The following is a 27,710-nucleotide window of genomic DNA, read 5'->3' as shown; positions in this document are numbered from 1 at the left end:
TAAGAGTGCTTTATGCAGGAAATCCAAAGAGACATATAGAAGTCAATATTAAGGCTTTCATAAATTTGCATTGTGAAACAAATGCACAAAATAGATGACTCTTTTACACCAAAATAATTGATTCGATTGAAACACAGTCAATTAACAATTATTGAACCCTTCTGGTTGGAGCAACCAGTTGTAGAAGGATGTGGGATAAATATACTTCTTTTTCAAGGCCACCCATCATGAGCTCCAAAATAGCACCTGGGTAAAAAAATGGAATCACATTAATCCTAACAATAACAAAAATTGTTTATCTGACTTCAACCTCCATTTCTACTGTGGAAAAATCCCCTCTCAAAAGTAAATACATTACCTAGGAAAAGCTGATACATTAACCCACCATTAGCATCCTCTAATGCATTAACATTTTATCTTCTTAACATCATTGATGGTGAACGACGGTAAGAGTTCATGAAGAAGCACATTAATATGGAAGACAAGAATGGTGTTGAAAGGGACTCTTGATAAACACTACAGAAACATTTCTCTTACCTAAAATTTGACTTTTGGCTGACTCTTCCTCCCCTGGCTAATCTCTAAGACTGAGATCACAATGGCTCCAGTTAGATTCTTGTAGTTTAATGGACTAGAAAGTTGAATGAGGTAGCGGTTTTTTTGTTGTTGTTGTTGTCTTTTAGTTTTGTTTGTTTGTTTTGTTAATGATGGAGATGTTTATTGTCCGGTTACTTTCTGGAACAAAAGAATGAAGACCTTTAGCCAAATAGATTTTACATAACAAAACAAAACAAAACAAAACAAAAAACAGAAAAACTGACCTGGCTGACCTCAGTAGCAGCTGGAACCACAATAGAGTTGCTCTTCACTGATCAAGAACTGGTGCTGCGGTGGGGGGCGGGGAGAGGGGGCCACAGGGGCATTTTTCAAAACCCCACCTGCCTCCCTGAAATGTTGACAGCAAGAGAGCATGGCTGCCTTCAGCGCCTACTGCTGGTAGGATTCAGTTCTGCCTCCAGTCAGCTCTTGTCTGGGTTTGTGCCACTTTTCCTCACCACTGCACCCTCTGCTCTTGCCTCAGAGAACAGGAGGTTTTTTTCTTATATTCTGCTACTTCAAATACTTGGCTCACTTAGGCCCCCCATCTTTCTCCACAGCTTCTCCGTGTAATGGCCTCTGACAGTATAGTCTTTCAGTCACATTTCCCACTACCAATGTCTTGATTTCCTTTGTCCTTCTAAATTCCTATCCTTTTGGTGAGAAACTCTGTTGTCCTCTGGGTGGAGCCACCCATGAGGGATGATCACAAAGTCAGATCAACTTTTGTCCAGGCAGATATGATGAGTAGGACAAGTGGTTAACTAGTGGGAGACTAGTTGTTTATTTTTTCCAACTACTGTTGGGATTTGGATCCCTTAAAGTAAGCCTGAGACTTAAAATCATAATCCCTGGGAGCTGATGTTTATGTTTCATGACACCTAAAATATAATCAAGTTAGTGATTCATGCGAAGTTGGGGAAGTTTATCTTCAACCCCAGATATCATTTTCTTGCGCTTCAAAAAGCCCAGACTGACTTATGATTTCATCTTTGCCCTGTAAAAAGCTTGGAAGTCATCACTTCCATCCTTGTAAAAAAAAAAAAAGAAAATGGACATACAGAAAATCAAGGACTGGTTTTTGACCTTCAGAGAGCTGAGGTCACAGGGCAAATTGCCGCACTGCTATCCGGAGAGACAGAAATGTCCAGGAAGATACAGCTCCTGAGATTGCTGATACGAAGCAAGTGCTTCTGAAGCCATAAACTGGTAGGAACTCTTTGGTAATTTGGCCAGAAGCAAATTGATTATAAAAGTTTTCTCATTTCCATGAGAGAAAGAATGAGAGTTGGGGTGCAATACATTGAAGTTCTTCCAGTACAGGCCCAGAAAGAAAGAATTTCTTCTTGGGGTAACAGGTGGGAGATGCTATTCAAAGTGAGCATTGGAATTGACAGTGTTACCCAAACCTGTAAAGTATTACATTAGAGGTACAGTTGCTAGAGCTACAGAAATACCCTGGGAATAATAGTCTCACCAAAAATAAAATTTTTGAATAACTGCAATCAAAGAAAATAAAAATATTTTTAAATGAGCATAAACAACTAAGCAAATAGTAACAACTATTATCTACAGGTATAACACTATGATAATTACTAGTGAGACCAGATTCAAAGTGGCTGTCAAAATCCTACTATGTATCATTTACTGTTGGTTGAGTAATCTAGTTAAATAATGGTGACTTTGCGTGGCTTTCAATAGATTATATAAGGTCAGGGGGATCCCTGGGTGGCTCTGGGGTTTAGCGCCTGCCTTCAACCCAGGGCATGATCCTGGAGTTCCAGGATCAAGTCCCACATCGGGCTCCCTGCATGGAGCCTGCTTCTCCCTCTGTGTCTCTGCATCTCTCTCTCTCTCTCCCTGTGTCTCTCATGAATAAATAAAAAAAATATTTTTAAAAGATTATATAAGGTCAGTTATTTTTAATTTGAGTAAATTTATTAATTTGGATAAGTTTTACATTATAGAATAGTTTTAAGTTTTGCTACAAATATATTTATTAAGGAATTTTTTCTTAGATATCTTATGTGTTAGACACTCCATGAGACACTGAAGAAACACAGAGAAGTAAAACAAACTCACTAAGGTACTCATAAGCTATTAAAGATAATTAATATTATAATTCTTTTGGTTATAGTAAAAAGGGGGAAAAAATCACAAACCCAAATTGGCTTATACAGAAGAGATTTTTTTCTAAAGCAGCATTACCAAAAGTGAAGAGTTGATGACTATTTGTTCTGATGGGATTCATTTTCAGCTTCGTCATAAAGATCACCTGACAGATCCTTGAAGCCTTGGTGGTCTCAAATATTACGTTCTCTTACCATTGAGCCAGCAGAATAATTGGAGTCAAAGTCCCACAGTTCCCAGCAAAAAGTTCGAGACTCTCTGCAACCAGGCCACCTATGAAGCACCTTTTTCAAAGGCATGCCATGTGCAGGTGCCTCAGGCTTGTGTTTCCTGGTCATCCTTGATGAAGAGGATGGGATGAACTTATCATTGTGATTAGAAATGTTAAATAAATTGATTGCCCCAAGCTGATGAGAACCTATTCTCTCAAATTGAGGGCATGGTAAATTCTACTCTAAGCTTTGAACAAGGGAATTCAGGATCTGGTTAGGAAGGGAAGAGGGAAAGGAATTCTGTTATTCTAAAACAAGTTCACTCTGAAGATTACAAATAGAAGACTGAAAATGTAATTTTTTCAGTGTTGTGATAAATATAAGCACAGGTGTTATGGTAGGACAGAAAGAGAGACAGGACTTCCCTGACTATGTCAGTTGAGAATTAAAAGATGGGTCCATGTTAGTTAAGTGAAGTGAAGCTGGGAGTGGGAGAGCATTCCAGAAAGACAGGGCAGTGTGAACAAATACACAAACCGAAATGAGGAAAAACAAACCGTGGAGGACAGTAGGTGACTTCCCAGTGCTAAATAATAAAATTAGAACAGAGAGTGGTGGGTGATGAAACCAGAGATATTTATTTAAATGTGCCAGATTACTACAGGCAATGTCATGGTAATGATAATTAATCCTGTGAGTGTTAGCCAAAAGGAAATTTTTAGAAGAGAGGATAGAATCAAACTTGTTTTTAATTAGTTGATACTGAGTAGTGTGGAGGATGGCTTTAAAATGATCGAGAATAATGGCTGGAAGACCAGTTAGGATATTATAATAGTCTGAATAAAGTTGATAAGGGCCTAAATTAGGCCTCAATGATAGTAAAAATAGAGACAGAAACAGAACTGAGGAACTATTTAAGAGGTAAAAATTTACTGGATATGGAAATTAATTGAATGTGGGAATGAGGGACAGGGGTTGGGGGAGACATCAATGATCTGCCCTGAATTTCTAGCTTGGTTGCCCTAGATCAGGGATGGCAACCTTTTTCTGCATAGAGTCAGGTAATACATATTTCAAGGTTGCAGGTCATAAAATCTCTTTTGTAGCTATTCAACTCTGCTTTGTAAGGGTAAAGGCAACCAGAGATAATATGTAAATGTATGGGGATGACTGTGTCCCAATACAACTTTATTTTCAAGTGGGTAGGCCAAATTTGGCTCTCTGGCTGTAGTTTGCTAACTCTTGTTCTAGATGAAGAATGGTGTCATCGCTTGCTAAAAAAAAAAAAAAAAAAAGGAGAAAGAGTAAGAATTTGGGAGAAGGTCTGATGATCTCTGTTGGTTGTTGAGTTTAACAATATCTACAGAAAATTCAGTAGGATTTGTACACAGGTGGTTGAGTGGGGGAAAGGGTGTATATATATATATATATGATCAGGAGTTACTACTTTAGATTCTTCAGCATAAAAATAATTTGAAATCTTGAGAGTGGATAAAACTACCTAGTGTGATGAGGGATGCATCTAGAACAGAACACTAGGAACATGTGTTTTTACAAATTTCTGTTTTAGATACTGAAGATACAAAAGAGAACAATACAGACATAGATTTTGTTTTCCTGGAGTTCTCAAGATAGGTAGAGAAGAAATGTTTAAAGGGGTATCTAAAAAGTCATTCTACCTGAAAATCATAATCAAAATTGTGGTGCCTTTGCTACCCAAATTAAGTAAACAATGTCCTTCTAAAAAGATGCCTTTTTACATGCTAGTTATACGTATACCTCAGTTTATCTCAGGTATGTATACACCTGTTTGTGGCATCACAAAACCTGAAAAACAGAAATATGAAATGAAATGAAATGAAATGAGTGCCCATACTCAGGTGCTCTGTTGTATACTTGATCAATTTTATCTTCCATGATCAATTTCATTGTAAGGATATCCATATTATTACACCTTTTGATTTAGGTGTTACTAAGATGTTCAATTTATAAGTGGTAAATAGAATCTTAAAGATATTCAGTGATTTTCCTATTGTTATTTATCTAGTATTTAAAGGAAACAAAAAAATATTTGCTCTTCCAAAAGCAAATATGGTAATTTTTCATTAGGCCATATTACTTCACTATTTAAATTAAGGAAGCCAATATTGAGGATATTTAAGTTGACTCTTTATCATATTTGAAAAGAAGCAATATAGAAATGGAGATGTTTACACATTTCCCAGTTAGGAGACATTGTGAGGGAAACTCGTTGAGCTATTTCTCAAAACCATGGGGGATTTTTAAATATCTCTCATTTTATTTTTGAGTCTGCATCTCTTCTCGCTGATTCGCTTTGAAGAGAGAAAAATCAGTGAGCTCATTGTTTGGAGAGTTAATGGAGTGTAGATGGATTCAATGACACGTGTCTATAGGCTGTGCTCCTGCCTTTGTCTTTGTATGGCTCCCTGTACTTGGCTTGCCTCTCCACACAAAAAAGCAAACAGACCCCAAGTAGATTCTGTATATATGTTTATATTGCAGAATGCAGATCTCTAAATGAGCTGTCTTTTGCAAGGATAACAGATAATAATGGCTTCACTGTTTGAATCTGAATTTTTCCCAATAAAATTTGGGGATCAATAAAGAAGTAGAGGAAATATTTCTTTGTGACACCTTATTATTACATCAACTTTTGTGAGCCACAATCTGCGGACTGAACCTAATGAAAAGCAGAGCCAGGAAGCTTCTAGAAATTGGCAGGATCTGATGATCCAACGTGGAGAATAGGGATTGTAATGTGTGCATGTGTGGGGGCGGGGGAGGAAGGAGACTCCTGGAAGTGCCCAAATCTGAACAGCAGGGCTGCATTTTGTAAGTAAGTTCACCTACCAAAAATGACTTACAGTAAGGGATAATGCCATTTTAGTTCCTAAATTAAAACCTCAATGGTTTAATGTGATGAAGAGACTATCACATAGCATATTGGATACGTATTTAGAAAGATCTACTAACTTCACTAAGTAACCTCTCCATAGCCGCATCTAGTGATTTCTAGAACATACTGTGAGGAGGTTGAACAAGAATGACCTTCAAAGTCAGACAAAAATTCGAACCTAGATCTACCACCACAGGCTAAGTGACCATAGGTAGTTAACTTAAGCCCTCTGAGCCTCATTTCCTATAGGAAAATGAGAAGTAAACTTCCAATAAATCTGATGCTTGGCAGATAACCCCCTAATTTTATTGCCTTAAGGTAACAGAAGTTTTTGTTTCACTCACTTAAGAATCTAACATGGGTATCCTTGCTTGGGCAGCATTCTTGACCACTTGTTCTAGAAATGGCGACGCAGTGACTCAGCTTCCTTCCATCTGGAAGCTCTGACCTCCCCTACATTCTTGAAGGCCTCTCTACTCAGCTGGTAGATAGAAATAAGCACTGAAGGTGGTACTTTGGAAGATTTCGTAGGTTTGACTAGAACGGGCCAACACTACTTCTCTCCATATTCCACTGGACAGAATTTAGTCCCCAAATGATGCCTAATTTGGGAGGCTGGGAAAGATTATCTAATCGCCCAGCAAGAAAAATGCTGGCCTCAGGGTGAAGCAGGCAAGATGCCTGGGAAGCAAGTTTCGGGAGCCATTTGCTCCCAACATCAGGCAAGTACAGAGTCTTCCAAGTGCAGGACTAGTACCTGCAAGAATCTGAGAGTGAGCACCTGCTTACAGTTGGCACCCCTAGGCACCGCACTTGCCTGACCCTAGGCCCTCCCAAAGTAAACAGTTTAAGGAGGAAGTAGCTAGCTGCTGCCACCTTTACCTACCTTTCAGGACTACTCCGAAAATAAATAAAGTGTTCAGCACCTGATGCTTATATCATAGAATCATATATCACGTGTAGAAACAAAAATGATTTCTCTTTCTTTTGCATTCTAATAAAGTTGCAATAATTACGCTTCCGCAGTTTAAAGAATCCAAGGCAAATATCTCTAACTGAACGTGTGCCAACTCGGTCATTCTATGTTGTTTTAAAATCTGGATGTTTAAAACTTAAATAACTTAAAAATTCTTGACAGCCTTTCTATCCATTAAAATATTTAGTGGCAGGATATAAACTAGCCCAAACAGTATACAGCCCCAGAGATTTCCTGCAACTTAACTTCTTTGAAAATAAGTTTTGGTCTGTACATCTTGATTTCTTAATAGTTGTTGGACGCACAGCATTTCTCTCAACCACTGCTCCCTTAAAATTCAGTGAGGCATTGTTAGGGCGTGCTTTCCCATAATGAACACATTATAGTAATCGTTACAGAAGAGAAAAGACAAGAATGACTGTGGTGTAATCTTCAAAATGTTTACATGGCTCTAATGTTGGTCATTTTAGGGAAACTGCCAACAGGCTCATGAAGCAGTAAACATGCCTTCTGTATTTAGAGAAGTAGTTTAACTTTCAGGATAGCCAATTCTAACTTCAGTTTATCTTGCTTTATGTACAGAAGAGCTGTTTGAGTTTTGACAGCTTATGAGCAAACCCATTCTACAAAATGTGGCTGTTGATCTGCTATGGAAAGAAGAGGATGTTCTGTGAAAAGGCTGAAACTGAAACTAGTTGCTGTTATGAGTTGATGAAGTTTTTATTGTTAATTAAGTCTGGAAGAGTCTCTTCATCTATGAAGACTACAGAAACCCGAAGTGATGCTGTTGTTTTGCTTTTGCCTTTCTTTGTCTGGAAATTTTGCACTTGCCATTGATTCAATTTATTTGTTCATATAGCAGACATTTATTTATTTATTAGCGGCCTTCTGGGGGCCTAGCAATGCCCTGGCTGGATACAAAGATATATCAGACTGGAATGGACCTTGTCCTGTAGAAGCTTCTGGTTAAGTCAAGGATGTGAATGCATACCTACCTAGCTATGCTCTCTTGTGGGGAATATAAGTGCCATAAAAAAATTTGAGATAAAGTCTCCTCTATATAAGGGAAGTATATGTGGTTTCTTGCAGAGATGGCATTTGAGCTGGAGAAAAACTCAGCCCTTGAATATATAGAGCTGATGGTGCAGTGTTTGGCAGTGTTGACATGGATGGTGCAGAGAAAGAACAAGAGCAAAGATACATTAGTCAAATCCTCACATTAAGGACTTTTTTCCCTAAGCACACTTAAATTATAATTAATAAGTTTATTTTATTTTTTTAAAGATTTTATTTATTTATTCATGAGAGATACATAGAGAGAGAGAGAGAGAGAGGCAGAGACACAGGCAGAGGGAGAAGCAGGCTCCATGCAGGGAACCCGACGTGGGACTCGATCCTGGGGCTCCTGGATCACACCCCAGGCTGAAGGCGGTGCTAAACCGCGGAGCCACCCGGGCTGCCCATAATTAATAAGTTTTAAATATATAGTAATTAAGATCACTGATATGTTATAATAGTGTCAAACACAGAGAATTCTTTGTTCTCTTCATAACTACAGGATCAGAACTTCCATGGCCCAACTGCTTCAAGACCAAGTGCTCAGCCTCAGCAAGCACTTGTGTTTTTCTGTGTCCTAGAATATTTATTGTATACTTGAATCGATCTGTAACTTGCCTTACTTTGAAGATTATCTCAGACATCATATAAGTTCGTCCTTAAATATTTTAGCATTTATTGCTGAAAGATAAGAACTCTTTATAAATAACAGCCACGTACCATTTTCACATCTCAAACATCAATGGTAATTTCTTTTCTTTTTTTTTCCCCCAATGGTAATTTCTTAATATCATCAAATGTTGGAGAAATAAAATTTCCCCACTAATCCCATACAGATTTTATTGAGATAATTTGCTCAAATTAGGATGCAAGGAAGGTCCACAGATTACTTGGTTGATACATGTCTTACATCTCTTTCACAATATGTATTCCCACTTTGTAAATTAGTTGTTGAAAAAGGAAGAATCCGTGGAGTTTCTCACATTTTATATTTTGCTGATTGCACAGGCTATCTGATTGACACAACTCTTAAGAGAGAGGAAACTAAGGAAGTGAGTAGCCACATTCCACTAGCTATTCCCTCCTGTGCTGCAAAATAAGGACTCTTCTACTTTGACATTGTCCTAACAAAGACTCAACTCCTCCCAAACTCAGCCTCCAAGACTATTTCTAGGTTTTTCTAAATATCCCTTAATTCCAGCCTACACTCATTCATTTCTTAAGCTAAAATCACTTTTTATTTTCCAGATCTAATGTCTACATCTTTTCCAGCCCACTCCTGGAGTTTTGCTCTTGCTGTTCAACCTAATGAGTCTTATACTTGGTTCCAGATTCTTCACTTGCCATAGTTTGCTTCCTACCTGATTAAGTCCTACATTCTTATTTGTTTTTGGACCACAAACCCTTCTCAAAATTTTATTTGCTACTATTATGTTTAATTTCAATCTCCTCTTTCCAGTGTAGTTATGGCAGTTCTCAGCTTTGTAACTTCAGTTTCTTCATGAGAATAAAGCACAAATGGGATACACACATTTACATGTACACAAATATGCCATCTATAAGTGATACAAATGTAAATATCACTCCTCCAGGAGTCAAGGCCAGCTTCTTTTTTTTCTAAGATTTTATTTATTTATTCATGACAGACAGAGAGAACCAGAGACAGGCAGAGGGAGAAGCAAGCTCCCTGTAGGGAGCCCAATGTGGGACTCGATCCCAGGACCCAGGATCATGACCTGAGCCAAAGGCAGATGCTTGAGCCATCCAGGTGTCCCAAGCTCTTTTTCTTAAAAAAGAAAGGAAAAACTATTATTGCATGTCAATAAAAGAAGATTCAACTTTTTTATTGTCCAGTCCACAGAAAAATTCAAATTCTAAACTCTGAAACCAAACTTTGCAAAACAGAACCTCTTCCAGCTCCCTCCCTCCTCCCCAGTACCTTGAATATGTACCACAAAAATTTATACAGAGGATGGATCTTTTTGTATGTGTATGTGTGTCCTAAGCAAGAGAACAACATCAGCAATGGCTGTGGCTACATGAAAAGAGCTTTCCTATGGTGATTGTTTATTAGCTAAGTATTGTGATGAGTTGACTGATACACTTTTGACCAAGAAAATAGATTTTGATTTTTAAAATTAATAAGCACTGTGCTATCATATGGTGTGCTGTACACACATACATGCACACACCACTTTAATGGAAAGAGAAAGACCTCTTTTTTACAGTCTTACATCTCTTTCAGTTGTTCTGGACCCAGCTGCCTCTCAACTTTTCTCTCTAGGCAACTCTAAGACAGGGTTCTTCAAACTGCAAACCACAGCTCTTTGGTAGCTCATTAAATGACTTTAGTAGCTCGTGATCAATATCTCTTATATTTAAATAGAATAGAAAATAGCCTCTAACACATGCAATAAAGTTACACTTTGATTGTAAAAGCTTTGTTTCAGTTGTGTGTCTGGGTGGTGCGTACGAGTGTTTTCTGGGAGACATATATGTATATAACATATGATATATATTTTAATAAATATAGATATATTTTTTGCTAGAGGCCCAAGTTAAAAAAGTAAGACAGCCTCAGCTCTAGCTTGTTCCTGGATCTTCCCAGGACTGTTATTTTGTCCTCTAAGTGGTACTGGAAGGAGTAGCATTGCTTAATGGTTTTGGAATGGGAGAAGCTTAGCAGATTTCCATTATGGGAGAGAGAAAATTCAAGAAAGTTTGTGGCAAGTAATTTTTTAACACAGCCCTTATTTTTACCTGTATAGTAAAGGAAAGAAAAAGGAAGGTAGAAAGGTAAGAAGAAAAAAGGGAAGTGAAAGAGGAATGATAAGGAAGGATAACAAGATTAAGTCCAAGAAGTAAAATCCAATCACCTAGAATACTTGTATGTGCTTATCTCAGCAGGGCTGATGACCACCACCCTGCAGTATAATAAGGAATTGGCTGAGTTATCCTAAGTATGTGCAGATGATAGGAGAGATGCTTAAAGGATACAGGAGATCTCTGTAAAGATTTGTTTAAAACTTTTTAAGAGTTAGAAATTATACACCAGTACATGTTAACTCCAATATGTATAAATATATTGAAGCATATCATCAGAAAATCAATTTGTAAACACTAAGATCACAGACCAATAACTAACATGAGTTAGAAGAGCAAATTATCAAAGACCAATCTAAAAGGCTTTGCTGACAGAGCAAGACACACTGTAAATAGCAGAAAAGCAATAAATGCAATATATCTCAACCTCAGGATAGCCTTTGATTTTGTCCCATATGACACACTCATCAACAAGCAGAGAAAATATAGCTTAAATCAGTGTTTCTCAAACTGTGCATTGTGACCCCAAAGGTTATCATGAAAAGATACAGGCAGGTCGTAGAATTTGCCACTGTATGTCTTCTCCACGGTGGCTGAGTCAGAGGAAGTAGAAAAGGAGAACAGCACAGATTCCTGAGAAGACACGGCTCATTCTAACATTCAGAAAGCTCTCCTACCCCTGCTCCAGCTATTATAGAAATATCCAACCCTGTGACTAGCCAAAGATGAAGGAAGGTCTGGTTAAGCCAGACTTCTATGTGTTGAGCAGCACTCTTGATTTCATTGCTCTGTTTCTCAGTTATCAACCACATTAAAAGTATAAAATATATATATATACCTAAACACAGATTAATGAGAACTAAATTTTATTAAGTATTTATGATATTCAAACACTTCATAAGTATTTAAGATGTGAAGAATTTAATCCATGTAAATATATTTTTATTTAGCAAATAGCAAGTACTACTAATAGTTCACCTAATCCTCACAAGAGCCCTAAGAGATAGGTACTATTATTTACAGAGGAGGAAGCTGAGGCCCTGGAGTGAGGGGTTGGGTGAACTAACTTACCCAAATTACAAACTAATGATTGGCAGGCAATAGGTGATCAAGATTCCAAACCAGGCAGTTGGAATCCAGAGTCTAGACCTTTAACCACCGGACCTATGGTGCTTCTCCAAATGTAGAACAGCAAGCACAGTGCTCTAGATGTAATACACTCCATAGGGGAAAGCTACTGACATAGTTAATTTTATGTATCAACTAGACTGGGCTAAGGGATGCCCCAGGAACTGGTAAAATATTATTTGGGGATATGTCATTGAGGCTCTGAATAGAATAAAATGGCAGATGAAGGGAGAATTCTCTCTCTCTCTCTTTCTCTCTGTGCAAGACATTCATTTTCTCCTGCTCTTGGACATCAGTAATCCTGGTTCTGGCTTTTGAACTTGATCCAAATTTAAGACCATCAGCCCCAGATTCTCAGGCCTTTGGACTGGGACTGAATGACCTTCTTAGTTCTCCAGTAGTTTGAAGGTATCAGATCATGGGACTTCTCGGCTTCCATAATTGCATCAGCCAGTTCCTATTATCAATCTCCTTTCCTACATCCGTATCTCTGTCTCTATCTCTATCCATATATCTTACTGGTTCTGTTTCTCTGGAGAAGTCTAATGCAGCTATTATTAATACTAGTCAGCTCATGGGCTACCCTATATCACCCTAGTTTATAGGTGAAGAAATGGGCATGTGATGAGTTTAAGCACTTTTGTAAAGAGAATAAGATGTGTTGAAATGTATGCAATTAGGCAGAATATTGTGACAATAAACTGCTGAGTTCATTTGCAGGAGAAGGAGAGGAGCATCAGCTCCCAGGCAGTGGTCTTGAGAAAACTGATGGAGTCCTAAAACCAAATGGAAATGAGGGAACTGTCCAAAGACTAAAGTTTTGCTGAGTGGAACCAAGGTTTCAGATGGCTGAAAGAGATCAGGCATTTTTTTGATAGCAGCAATCAAACATTTATAGGATGTTCATCAGAAGAGGTTTCTTTCTTCTTGAAAGAATCTTTAAAGAAGAATAGATGAATTTGGGTGTTTCCCTGAGAAGAAAGCTAATTTGATATTTCAATTGAATTTTAACTTGAAATGTTTTGAATAAAAAGAAGCTTCTCCTACTCAACTTATTTCAATAGAAAGCTGAAAACTTTTGTTATCCTAAATGGATGAAAACATAATTTTAAGCTATCTATACACATTTCTTATATTCTTTAGTGGTAAATTAAATTTACACATTTGCTCTTGAATTTGCCATGTCCTCATTTTCCCCTCTATTCATGCTTATACGCTCCATGTTTGTAGATTTTCAGAGAATTGGGGAAGAAGAATAAAAGCAAGAGCATTCGGGGAGAAATGATTGTTTCTTCCATATGTAGAGGGTTGGTCTGTTCATCACACACAGCCTTGCTGCTCGATTTTGTATGTGACAGATTGTCAAATGAAATGTTTATTCTGCCCTTTTTCATTCTCTCTGTTCATTTGTTATTCTAAAAATAGAACCTTTCAAATAGAATAGCTTTTCTCCACTACAAGAGGTCATTCTTGCTTTTTTTAATGTTCCAATTGTTTTCCTAAATAAGCAAATCAAATATGAAAAGATACAATGCTTCAGAAAAATCTACAAATGTATTTGGGGATAATTTGGATGAGATCAATTCAAAGGAGGCTATGCACAAGTCTACATTTATTTCAGAAAACAAGAATAAATACTGATTAGTTAATATATGTCCTAAATCTTAGTCTCTAATGTCTGAAATTATGCTAAGAGGAGATATAGTAGGTTCTTAATAAATGTTGAGCAAACAGGTGTGTAACCACAAAACCCCTTGAGTTTTGTGTGATGTTTTGTATGGATTCTCATTTAAAGAGAGCCCCTCAACCAAAATGCAAGCAATGTAGTTCATCACTGGCGTATCTCTAAGACTGTTAACAAGAGAAAATGAATTTGGAATATATAGCAAGAAATTTTCAAAATTATCTTTGCTCAGTTCTTTTCTTAATATTTTATACAGTGAACATTTGCCACCTCCAAATCTCTCTCCTCCATTTTCAACCCCCTATCTAAAATTTGCACTCAGGTCCAGACTGTCCATCTCTTTAAACCCCTTGTGTTTCATTTCCTTTTTTATTATCCTCTTCTTCCTTGCAAACAGTTACTCTCCCTTTATTTATTATTGTAGAAAATATATATGATATAAAATTTACCATTTACACCATACACTCGTATGGTGTACATTTCTGTGACACTAAGTACATTCACATCATTGTGCAACTATCACCAACGTCCCATTTTCATCTTCCCAAACTGAATCTCTGTACTCATTAAACAGTAACTCTCCATTCCTCTCTCCTCTCAGCCCCTTGTAACCACCATTCCACTTCCTGTCTCTGTGGCTTTAACTCTCTCAGGTACTTCATGTACATGGAATCATACAATATTTGTCCTTTTGTGATCAGCTTATTTCACCTACCATAATGTCTCCAAACTTCATTCATGTGTCAGAATTTCCTTCCTTCTGAAGCTTGCATAATATTGCATCATATGTAATATTAAATGTATATGCTTCATTTATTTTTTCCATTCATCTGTTCATGCTATTATGAACATAGATATACAAATATCTGTTTGAAATTCTGCTTCCAAGTTCTTTTGGAATTACACTCAGAAGTTCAGTTGCTGTATACTATGGTAACTCTATTTTTTGAGGAATTGTCACAATGTTTTTCTTTTTCAAATAGTTATTTGAATTCTATTGTTTAACATATAGTGTAATATTGGTTTCAGGAGTAGAATTTAGTGATTCATCACTTACATATAACCCAGTGCTCATCACAAGTGCCCTTTTTAATATCCCTCACCCATCATACTGTTTTTCATAGCAGCTGTACCATTTCATATTTTCACCAGCAGTGCACAAGGGTTTCAATTTATCTGTATCTTCATCAGTACCTGCTCTTTTCTGATTTTGGGTTTTGTTTTGTTTTGTTTTAAATGCTAGCTGTCCTACTAGGTGTGAAGACTCCAACTTCATATTTTGCATCTGGATATTCCATTTTCCCAACACCATTTGTTGAAAAGATGATCCTTTTACCATTGAATTGTCATAGTTCTTTCATTGAAATTCATGACTATATATTCCGCGGTGTCTTCCTGGGTTCTCTTTCCTATTCTGTCAATCTAATCTGTTTGCCTTAATGTCAGTACCACACTGTTTTAGGTACTGTAGCTTTGTGGTAATCAGGAAATATGAGATATGCAACTTTGTTCTTTTTCAAGACTGTCTTGGCTATGTACAGTCCCTTGAGATTCTATGTAAATTTTAGGATGAAATTTTCTATTTCTGCAGAAATCTTTAGATTGCTCTGAGTAGAATTGACATCATTAAGATGTTAATCTGTAAACAGAGGTAATTTCATTTTTCTTCCCAATTTGGATTCCCCTTATTCCTTCTTGCAAAGTGCTCTGGAAAGGACTTCCAGTACTGTGTGGAGTATAAGTGGCAAAAGCAGGCATTTTTGCCTTGTTCCTGACTTAAAGTCTTTTACCACTGAGTATAATGTTGGCTGTGGGTTTTTCATGTATGCCTTGGTTATGTCAAGGTAGTACCTTCTATTCCTAGTTTGTTGAGTGCTTTTATTATGAGAAAGTATTGAATTTTGGCAAATTCTTTATCTTCATCCATTGAGATGATCATTTTTTTTCTTTTATATTGTTAACGTGTTGTATTTCATTGACTGATATTTGTATGTTGAATCATCCTTGCATTCTGTGAGTAAATCCCTCTTGCTCATGGTGTATAATCTTTTAGTATACTATTGAATTTGTCTTGCTAGTATTTTGTTAAGAATTTTTGAATCCATGTTCATAAAGGATACTGACCCGTAATGTTCTTCTCTTGTGGTGTTTTTTTTTTCAGCTTTGTTTTCAGGGTTATTTTCATTTTTAAATTTAAAAAACTCATTAAAGTTATCTTATTCCTTCAGCTTTTCAGTTTTCATATTACCTGTTAGATACTCACTATTTCTTGGAAGTCCAGCTGGGGAGTTTGGAGTAGGGAGTGGAGTAAGGGATGGAGAATTACCTTTGGCAGGCAAGGGGAGGTTGCAGATTGCAAGCACCTATGATTTAATATCTTTCTTGTATCTTTGTCACAAATGAATTAGTGAACTTAATTGCATTCCATAATTGGAGATAAACCTTCTAAGAAAAACTTTAAGAGGGAATAACAGTGGTTGAAGTTCATCTGAGGAAGTCAATGTTGTCCTAAATTTCTTTTTTTAGTCATGAATTCCCCAAACTATATTTATTAGTATTTTACTTAAATATCTTCAAATATAAAGCTATCCATGAATTATATCCACACACAACTCTTAGAAAAAAAGAATTTTTTCTAAAAGAATTTAGAAATAAAATACAAATTCTACAACACCAAATAGTTCAAATTAAGAATATTATGTGACAAATGATGTTGTTTTTCAAAAACAAAATGTTGGTTCACATGATGCCAGTTGCTGCCACAAAAAAACACTTTGAGTTCATCATACTTATACTAATATTGATTTTGTTGTGATGACTCAGTTTCCCAACACTTGTCTTTATAGCAATTATTGCAAAAAATATTTATTTACATGACATTCTTTCTGTGATGTTATTTAGACTTCATTTGACTTGTCATATCACTTACATATTTATTCTGCTGTCGTTATTTTTCCATTAACCTAGGGTCACTAAAGCAGTGTTATTAGTGTCTAGTAAACCCAAACTGGAATGTGGACACCAGCACAGTTTGGCAGTAATCTAGTTATAAGGTGGTCATCCAAATAATCCAAGGCATACTGATACTAATTCTTAGATTAGCCTCAAAATTAACATCTCAAATATAAACTTCGAAATAGTGAATTTACAAATCTACCCCCAAATCATTGGAAAAAACTGGTAAAAAGAGATAGACAGTGATTGGGAAAAGGATTGGAAGGAAAGTTGCAGAGAGCAAAAGAATTCAGGGCAAATAAGGATGGGAAGTTTTATGTAGGATTGTTCTTAGCCTTCTCTCCAAGGCAAACAGGGTGTTGCTCTGGTGCTGAGTTGGAGGTGTGGTGAGGCATGGGATTGAGAGGTATTGTGGAAGACAGTATTTGGGGGCAAAAGAATGACGAAGACCAAACTGTTACTTGTAAAGAGGCAAATTGCTCTTCCAAGGACCTGGCAAAGAGGAGAGAGCCAGGGAAGGAGCAAAAGGACTGGGTCCGGATGGAGAAGCCAGTTCAGGGAAACCAATGGGAGCTGAGTCTGGAGGTGAAAGCCCAGACAGAGGTGCTGTCATTGTCAATGAGTACCTTGCTGCAGATGGATCTCCAGAGTAAAGAAAGGATGAGAAATGGAAACTGTATCTCTTGGAGACAAGTAGCTTCAACAAACAGAGAAGATAAAAACTTCATCAAGCCGTGACTCTTAGTGAATCTAATATACTGCCACAGAGTGTACAAGGCAACTAGGCCAAAGTAGGAGAGAATGAATAACAGAACATTTTTTTCTGTTTTTTTGCTCCTCGTTGCAGAGTTGTGGGAACATTAACCAGCCACCCACTCTCTCCCAGAAAACCAGGCCTACTCAAAATCCTTTCAATTAATTCATGCACAGTTCATTTAATAAATTACCAAATTGTCTTATTTTTCCAGGGCATTGCTGGCACTAGGGATGTAACAGTGAAAAAGTCATGGATCCTGCCTTCCTGTGTCCTACAGAAGTCCTCCAGTCTAGTTTTGGTGCAAAAGCTGTAGAACAGTGAGTGTCAGTGGTAAGAGAGCACACTGCAAAGTTAAGTAGAATCCTGAAGACCTATTTGAGAGCCACTGAAGTTTTTTAAGCGGGAAAATAAAATGTCTGGTTTGAACAACCTTAAAAGAATACATTATAGATATGTTCAAATATGATCTTCTCAATAGCCACATAGGATGTGCTATTTTATGTTCCTACTCTAGCTCTGGAGGAAATGTTTCCAGCCACTTTCAATATTTTCCAGGAGTTTCAAATGTAATTACCCAAGGTCCATCAGTTAAGCAAGTGCATGAAGTGGACTGGCTTAATACACTAAGGAGTGGTGGCGATTCTGGTAGAGATAGGCATCTATGGGCAGGGCAGCCATTATTCGGTTCCAACCGAATATTGATATATAAGGCAACTTTGGCAGACACATTGCTTATTTTCCTTACTGCTGCTTTCTTCAAAAATATCCTCAGCCTAATAATCAGAATGATTTAATTCAGGGTTCAGGTGTGTAGTGAAATTTATAGGGAAGCACAGAAGGAACAATGATTTCAATGTTAAAAATATATCTGAATATGAAGCTGAGAATTAATCCTGTGAAGGAGAGTAATATAAACTACCTTTCTACTTAGCCAGGCAAACACTTTCTTGTGCTTCCCTAAATAATAATGTATATGTGCATGTATGTATGTATGTATGTTTGTGTATGTGTGCTTGTGTGTGTGTGTGTGTGTGCTTGTTCATAGAGAAACTAAAATGTTAGAAGAGGATGGTAGGAAAAAAAATAGGAGAAGGCTGATAATAAGATAAGGGAATAACTACTCCTCTATATCACCTAATATATACTTACATACTTAGGATGATTTATTGGTTGTTGGATATCTGAATGCTCTTCGTGATGTCTTTATAAAAATTAATAGTAAAATTTCATTTTTGTTATAGTTCAGAATGTTAACATTTAGTATTTCCCTTGTGCCTTATAACTTACAAAAACTTTGTTGTCCAACAGGAAAAAGCAAAGTGAATTCGAATTGAAGTCAGATGTTGCAGTGTATACCTCCAGTAACAAGACTCCATTTGCATAACATAAATGGTATCTTTGGAATTTATGTACTCTGAAGGTCCTGCCTACTAATAAGTTGTATAATCTTGGCCAGAATCTTCAGCATCTGGGGTCTTTTCATATCTTATCTGTAAAGAAAAAAAAGTCTGATTCAGGTTAAGAAAAAATATTTAAAACTAGGAAAAAAGGCAAAAAGTTGGACATTATGTCCCTTTCCATTTCATGTTGGGATGGTGTTTAAGAAGTTTTGGCTATTAACTATTTGACTAGATCCCAGTTGAGACTATTGGAAATGTAGAATTTTTTTTAAAGCCACGACATAAAAGCCTATATGGAGGAACTGAGAAATCTAGTTGACTCTATTTTGATGCATCTAGCTTTTTACTGATTGAATTCTTGCATTTTACTCTAAATTGAAGCTGAAAATACTTGCAGTTATTATTTGAATTTGACTTATTTTACAGGCTTTGGCAACATTTTTCTAAGAAACGTGTAAAATAACCTGGAAAAAAAAACACACTTCCATAAAATTTAAGAAAAATCACTAAGGGCATTTGTTTTTGATAAACAATATACACAGCTGGTAGCAATGTTGGCAAGGACACTTGCCAGATAGCTACATATTTGCCACTACAAACTGTTCTGTTCACCCTTTATCCAGTAACAGCTGGTAAAATGGCATTTAAGAACAGTTTGATTTAATCTAATGAGAAACTAGGCTGCAATGCATGATACTGCCTGCAGAAAATAATTGGACAAACATTGATTTTTTAATGCTGCTATAATAGTTACATTTTCAATAAATAGGAATTTATATGCATATTTATTTGGCAACATTCCTTTCTTCATGAAAGCTAGTGATTGATTCTTAACACACACACGCACACAGGCATGCACACATGTATACATGCAAAATACACATAAATTAACACCCAGCGTCACACATAGACTATAATGCTTTAGTGTTGTTGCCACCAGAGGGGGGAAAACCTATTTGGAATACAATTTTAGATTTTATGGCAATCTTTGAAAGGAGAATTTCCACAGGAAAAAAGCACTGGTTTGGGGAAGATCCAGCAACTATGAGAGCAGGAATCACTAATCAGAGGGGCCTAGGGACCAAATGAGAAAGCCACACTTCCTTGAGTCTCATCACAATGACTGAAGAGAAGGAGTTTCCTGACTCTTCCATATCCCGCCCTGGAAACCTTTGAAAGAGGATGCTTGCACATGCACACTCTTCTCTATTTTTCTTATATATCCTCAATTCCAAATGCTGTATACACTGGCAGAAGAAGAGCTGCCCCTGTGGTATTTCTGTCATGATTTGCTACAGAAAGCACTTGAAACCATAGAAGACCATATCTTGCCAAAATTGGTATCAGGTTTTATTGAAGCACAAGGTTTAAATATTTCATGAACACAGACTATTATATATTTTTTATTTTTTTAAAGATTGTACTTATTTATATGAGAGAGATAGACAGAGTGAGAGAGAGCATGAGCAAGGTGAGGGGCAGACAGAAAAGCAGGCTCCCCGCTGAGCAGGAAGCCTGACATGGGTCTGGATCCCATGCCAACCCAGGTGACCTGAGCCGAAGGCAGATGCTCCTCCAACTGAGCCTTTCAGGTGCCCCAAATGCAGAGTTTTGGATAATATCCAAGATACTCCATTTTTTTGAAGAACATATATATGTTCTTTGTATATATTCATATATATGTTCATTTGTAAACTTCCTTTTATTGTTCTCTAACTGCTCCATGTATTTTGAAACCTATATTTTATTTTAGGGTGTAACTTTTTTGATGATAAGCTATGATCTCTCAATGAGACTGAATCCACAATAGGTACAATTTGATAATACCTATTTATATAAAAATGGTATGGAGTAAATTTCATTTTCTTATCAGCTTGAGTGAGCATTTCTAGTAGGGAGGGAAACATCTTTGCTGAGAAAATGATTCAGTCCACTGGGAGAGAAGCAGAATCTCATGGACCTGCAGACTTTGATCCTCCTGGGTCATACTTAAGCATGAGAGACTCTAATAAAACTACTATGTATGAGACTCAAGGACCAATGCATTCTCTCCTATGACAAGGAAGGAAAAAAATTTCCTGACAGTGTAACAGGGTCCTGGACAAAGAGAAAGTAGCTGAGCCTTAAAAACTAAGCAGAAGGAGACAAATTAAAAGAAAAATTAAGAAACTCTGAATATGGTCAGAGTGTATATGGTGTCTATCAGGATAGCAAATTGACCAATTGTTCTAGAGTAGTTAGCACACACAGGAAGTAGAAGGAAATATGCTTGAGAGGAGCCAATTTACACATATGTTAAAATCCAGGCACAAATGTGATGGGTGAGAGGGAATCAATAACATTCTTTTAAAGTGGAATGTGTGAAGAAAGGGATACTAACAGGAGATTAATCTGACAGTAGTTTGAGGGATGCTTTGGGGAGGCATGTGGAGGCTAGATGGTCAAGGTGATCATTTCAGAGGCCACTGAAGGAATACAGATTTTAAGTAATTAGAATTTAGGCTCTTGATAATGGAGAGAGTACAGATAAGAGAGATGAATTTGTGCTTCCAGGCCTGCGATTAAGTGGAACTAGACTCCTCTTCTTACCCTAAAAAAACAAAAACAAAAGAAAACACTAGATATGTAAAAGAAACATAGTTGTTACATATATATATATATATATATATATATATATATATATATATATATATTTATGTTAGATTACAAGTAGTACAAACCTAAGATATCTGAGAAACAGAAAGTAAAGGCAGTGTTTCTATAATTGACCTGGATTTCTAACTGGGTAATTTCTTGATTATAATCCAGAGTAATGGTTTCTAAACTAAATTGAGGAAATGGAGATTAAATTGGAGGAATCCCAAACTACTGGAATTTGCAATGCAAAGGGCTAGAGAGCAGCAAGAAAGAGACACGGAGAGACACACAAGAAGAAAGAGATCCTTGTACAGTAATTTTTAGAGCTGATTGCCATGTCTTCTCAGTGTCCTCTGGTCTGTGACAATTTTTCAGTTTTCCCTTGTTTCTCACGACCTTGACAGTCTTAGAAAGTATTTATCAGATATCCCTTAGAATGTACTTCAATCTGAGTTTGTCTGATGATTTTTTCACAATTAGACAAGTTATGTGCCATCATTTTTGAAGGAATTTTTTTGGGAGGTGTAGCAGTCCATTTTAAAGAGATTTCCATGTCTGTTCCCTTTCCAGCTCTTTAAAAGGGTTATTTCATGTTTTCTGGGTCACATAGTTTGAAATGAGGATTCTGAAGAGGTTCTCACCTATGTTGTTCTGTATATGATATGTCTTTTTTCCTATGATTTCTCCCCCATCCCACATCTGGTTCTGTTTTGCTTACCACTGGTTTCAGAAATTTGATTATGATGTAAACTGGTGTGGTTTTGTTTGCATTTTTCTTGCATGAGAATAAAAGTTTGAAAAAAAAAAAGCAACTTAGACACTAATTTTTGAAATATATTCACTCCCTCCTTCTGGGCTTCTATTGCATACATGTGACTACACTTGATATTGTACTACAAGTTCCTAATAAGTTAGTAATTCTTTTCTCAATCTTTTTCCCCTCCATGCACTTCATTTTGGATAATTTATATTATGATTTCAAGTTCACTGAATTTTCTTCCAAAGTATCTAATTTTCTGTTAATCCCATACATTTATTTTGTTTCATTTTAGATGTTATTTTTTACATCTAAAAATTTTATTTAGTTTTTTAAAAGCTTCAATTTATCTCATTATCATGTTTTCCTTTAAACTTTTAGCATATTCTGATGGCTCTTTTAATGTTCTTGCATGATTATTTTATCACTCTATCATTTCTGAGTGTTTTTATTTAATGAGTTTTCTCTTAATCGTGGTCTCATTTTTCTGCTTCCCCCCAAACTGTTTTTGATTGGATAATAGATATTGTGAATTTTATGTTGTTGAATACTAGATTTTGTGGTCTTCTTTCAGGGTGTTAGACTTTGTTCTACCAGCTATGTTAAGATTAGCCTGAACATTTTGAAGATGGTTTTTAAGCTTTATTAGGGTAGAATAGTTTTATTCTGGGCTATTTTAGTTCTGCTAAGACATGATCCTTCTGGGTTTCTACTGTGCCTTGGTGTTTCATAAGGACTCTATACTCTGCTTGTTGGAATTCAGACTGACAGCCTTTGAGAGAGCTCTAGAAATTACTGAGCTAGGATCACTTGTCAAAACTCCAAACTGTGCACTTAAAATAGGTAATTTTCATTGTATTTATTTGTTCCTTAGTAAGGGTGATTACATAATAAGAACAATAAACAATCCACTGCTTCTAAAAAAATCCTTAATTGAAGAGATACTTTGAAGGAAAATAACGATGAAATGTGAAAGATAAAAAAAATGATTATAGAAATTCAGAAATAGGAAATTTGGGAAAGGAAGATTGATTTGTTAAAAATAATGTGACAAATTCATAAAAATAGGCTGAGTTTTTCTGAAAAAAGTACAAAAGGTACATGTTATTACATAACCCATAAGACAAATGCCAAGATTCCCTCTAGGTTTTAGAAAATTTCAGCACAAACTCCTTTACCTATAACAATGTTGAAGGAGGATAGAAATATACAGTGGTATCCTGAAACTCTGCAAAATGTTAGTGTAACTCCTGAATTAATGAAGCAAAGTACAAAATTTAATGCTATTCTTGCTGATTTTTTTCATTTTCTAAGATTTGATCATTCACACACAGTTTATATGGAAACATTTTCAAATAAGAATGCAAAGAGGAAAATTTCCCACACTGTAGTGAAATATGCACATCAACAGTCAAACAGTTATGGTGTATAACAAAATGATGATGAATACCGTCTTTACGTATACATAAACAAACATGTCTAAACTTCTAAACTTCAGATTTCTAATCTTCACAACAAAACAGAAAAATCAGTTTATTATCCCATTTAAGAGGAAAGAAGAGTGAAGCTGTGAAAAGAGTACAAACTGAAACCAAGAGAAGTATGCACAGGTACCAGTGACCTCTTAGCCAGTCAATCCTGGAATCAAGGTTAAATCCCTTAGCCTTTTTTTTTTTTTTTAAGATTTTATTTATTTATTCATGAGAGACATAGAGAGAGAGGCAGAGATATAGGCAGAGGGCGAAGCAGGCTCCCGTTAGGGAGCCTGATGTGGGACTTGATCCCAGGATCCCAGGATCACGACCTGAGCCAAAGGCTCAACTACTGAGCCACCCAGGTGCCCTAAACCACTTGGCCTTGATTGCCTTTCCTCAACTAGTCTGCCAGCTTAAAGGCAACTCTTTCCAGGAACTTACAACAGAAGCCTCTGGCAGAGTTAATCACTCTCACCTGTGGCCCCAAAATATTTTGAGCACAGTCTTATTAGTAAACTTTTACTATTCATATGCCTAAGTCTTTTTAATAGACACAGCTCCTTAGAGGTAGGTATTAGGCTTCAGTCATTCATTACATTCACAGCAGGCAGCAGTGTCTGGTACATCTTTAGTGGACAATAAATGACGTTTTAAGTAATGAATACCAAATAATATATAAAAGTGAACACTGAGGAATGTAAGAGGCAGATTTATTTATAATATACAAAATGAAAAAAATAATATACAAAATGATATTAAAAAAGAGAGTATTAAAAACTATGAGGAAAAACTATGCATGATACCAACCATCACAGTTCTTGAAACATACTGAAGTCAGTAAATATTTGCTGAATTAGTGGATAACAACACAGTGGTCTTTAATACTAAAGCAAATATTGCTCCATAACTCAGGAGCTGCCAAATAAGGACTTAAAACCCAGTAATTTGAAAACCACTGCATTTGGAGAGATGGACTAAAATATCAAGTTGATATCTTCGTATCTTAACAAACCTAAAGTATCTCCTGCATTTTGACCAGATATTTAAAACAACAAGGTCACTTAGAGGCAAGATTTCTCATTTTATGCCTAAGAATGATAGAGTCCTTAGGGATTAAATTATTCATACAAGAATGCATCCTTTCTAGTTCTGCTTCCAACAATGACTGAGTAACTGATTTTGGACTAGCCCTCTCTTTGTAAGCAAATACAGAAATGGAAAGATACATAAAATAAGAGTTTTCAGGTTTGTATCACAAAATGGTTGTGAACTTTGGTTCCTGACAGAAAAATCATCCAGTTCTAAGCTAAGGGACAACTATCCAACTATAGGAAGAGAGTTGCATTCAGGGTACAGGTAGCAGTCCTGCTGAGCTCAGGAGGTAGAGATCAGAGTATGGGCCAGATGAAGCCTCCCCTGAAGATATACCTGGGGAGGAGTACTTGTGAAGATATAACTGTTCAAAGCCACAGAAGTCCAAATAGGAGTTTCCCAGGCATCGATGTCCGAGGGTTGGATTGTCTATGAGCAGGGCACTTTTCCTGAGGGTTACCAGATAGCAGCTCCTCAGACGTTGAGACTGGAATGAAGATACTAGAGGCTGAGAGTGCTAAGGTGCTGGCAGCACTGAAGCTCTAGTCTTGCCAGAGTGGAGATATAATGCTAACACCTTAGTAGTGGATCTGGCACCCAACTGAGATACCAAAGAGACTGCCTTAGAAATAAGGACCACTCTAAGGAAGACCTACACAAAAACCCACATTAACAGAGCCTAACAAATTCTACAGACAGGAAGTTTAGAGATTGAGTCCTACCGCACTGGAGAGGTTTGAGAAAAAAGTGTTAGCTTTCCCCAGATTCACACTAACAAAGTTTAAAACCAAGCTCACACAAATTCAGGATGATCAGTCAACAATGTGAACTGTTTGGAGAAATGAGAGTAAAACCTCTCTGGTAGAAGATAGCATAATGCTGGATCTGAAAAACATATTACCTGTAGCTTTCAGCATTAGATAAAAATCATTATACGTGAAGACAAAGAGCAAGAACAGGCTTGAGAATTTCAGCCTTGATTCACCCAGTCTCACTGAATGCACTCAGGAACATCCTGAAGTTGCTCCTGGTAGTTATACCCAGAAAGCGGGTAGGCTCATAACCAACATCTCTCCAAAAACTGGGAGGAACCAAGAAGGAAACAAACTCCTTAAAAGTGGCAAAAGAAGTGTCTTAAAGGAACTTAAGGATTTCACTGTGAGTCCTTGAATACTAGGGAGGTTTCCCCTTTATCTAGGAATATATGTTCTGAGCAGCCATCTTCTAGCACTTAAGTTTTTACACCTTTTCCCAATAATAAGTTAGCTGACCTCATCTAATCACATGAGTCCTTTAGAAGTAAAGAGCTTTCTTTAGCTGGTAGCAGAGGGGGAAGTCAGACAGACTGGAAACACAATGTGCATTCACTGGCTTGAAGTTGGATGAGGCTACAAGAAAGTGACTTTAGGAGCTAAGAGTGACTCCTGGTCCATAGCCAGCAAGGAAATGGGGACCTGGGTCCTACCGCAACAAGGAACTGGATTTTGCCAATAACCTGAATGGGCTGGGGACTGGTTTCTTCTCCAGACCCTCAGTTTAAGAGCTTTGTCTGGCTGATATCTTGATGTTGTCCTGGGAACACCTGAAAAAGAGAATCCAGTTGAGGCACCCAGGCTTATGATCTATAGAACTGTAATAATTAATGGGTGTTGTTTAAAGTGTTCAAGTTTGTGATACTTCGTTATAGGAGAATAGAAAACTAATACAGAGAATTCAGCAGATTTAAATGTAAAAAGATGATGATTATATTAAGCTTTATTTTTTAAATCCAGTCTTATTGAGATATAATTGACATATCACAATGTGTGAGTTTAAACTGTATGATGTGATGATTTAATATGTGTATATATTGTGAAATGATTGTCACAATAAGGTTAGTTAACACACCTTTTGAGATCCCTGTGTGGCTCAGTGGTTTAGCACCTGCCTTCAGCCCAGGGCGTGATCCTGGGGTCCTGGGATGAGTCCCACATCAGGCTCCCTGCATGGAGCCTGCTTCTCCCTCTGCCTGTGTCTATGCCTCTCTCTCTCTCTCTCTCTCGAATAAATAATTAAAATCTTAAGAAAAACCCCACACCTTTCACATAATTATCACTCTGTGGTGGTGGTAAGAACATTAAGATCTCTTAGTAAGTTCGAAATATACAATACATATTGTTAAGTATAGTAACCATGCTGTACCTTAGATCCCCAGAATATTAAGTTTTAATTCTATTAAAACCCCTTGGAACTTCACAATGCAAGAGAAAGGAAGTGAGAATGGAGAAAATCTCAAAGTTGCAGGTGAAACAAATATCAAAAAAACTAACCCTAGATTAACTGAGTTTACATTGAGTTGAATTAATATTTCCATCACTGCACAGAATAGGGCTTGAAATGGACATTGAATGGAGTTGAGAAAAAGAAAGAAAAAGATTCCTCACCTGATTAACTTGACAGGCCCTCTTCACATTATACCAGTAGAGTAACAGCTATTATTAACATTAATGTTCAAACAAAATATAAAATCGATACTTTTATATTAAAAGCAGATTTAAAAGTTCTTTTCAGTTGATTGTATGTGAAATGTATCACATTTTTATTTTTGGCTATTTCACTTTGGGAAATGAAGAAAAAAACCAAGAATCAATCTGTTTATAGGGACTTGTCATGATCATTTCATGGCAGAAGAGGAGTAAGAATTGTAATAGGTATATTCAGGGTTAAACATTGACTTTTGAATGTAGCTTAAAATATGTAATAATCCGTACAGTTCAGTATGACTTATCCATGTACATATTTTTATTCCCAAGTAAACCATGTCAATGAGTTCACAAAGGATTGCTATTTTAATAAGCCTTTGCTGACAGAGAGGTATCTTGAGAGAGAAGAGAGAGTGGCTTTTTGCCTCGGCTCCTAAAATCACATTGATCTAGTTGTTGGATTGGGAAGGGAGCAGAGGAGATGAAAGTGTTAGGGCCCTGTGTGGTATCTAATCAATGGCAGGCCAGGCTAGCAACAACATTGTTAGTGGCACCCCGCGGAGGGCGGGGACCATCAGTAAAGGGCAAAAGAGTAAAAACTGTAGTAGCACATCACTGAAGCTGTAACAGAGCCAAACTCTAGCCCTGAGGG

At 36.8% G+C, this 27,710-nt stretch overlaps 1 long non-coding RNA gene across 1 annotated transcript in view; it reads right to left on the bottom strand.

Moving 5' to 3' along the window:
- Positions 1 to 16,341: 16,341 nt before the first annotated feature.
- LOC140608381 (uncharacterized) overlaps positions 16,342 to 27,710 on the bottom strand; it is a 57,119-nt gene continuing 45,750 nt past the window's right edge. Inside the window, exon 3 of the long non-coding RNA XR_012010396.1 lies at positions 16,342 to 18,725. This is a non-coding gene — a long non-coding RNA (uncharacterized lncRNA). The remainder of the gene's footprint in view (positions 18,726 to 27,710) is intronic.

This window comes from Canis lupus, chromosome 17 (genome assembly GCF_048164855.1).
Source record: "Canis lupus baileyi chromosome 17, mCanLup2.hap1, whole genome shotgun sequence".
Classification (NCBI taxonomy): Eukaryota; Metazoa; Chordata; class Mammalia; order Carnivora; family Canidae; genus Canis; species Canis lupus.
Note: the sequence above shows the minus strand (reverse complement) of the source record. Positions and strands in the feature narration are given on the sequence as shown.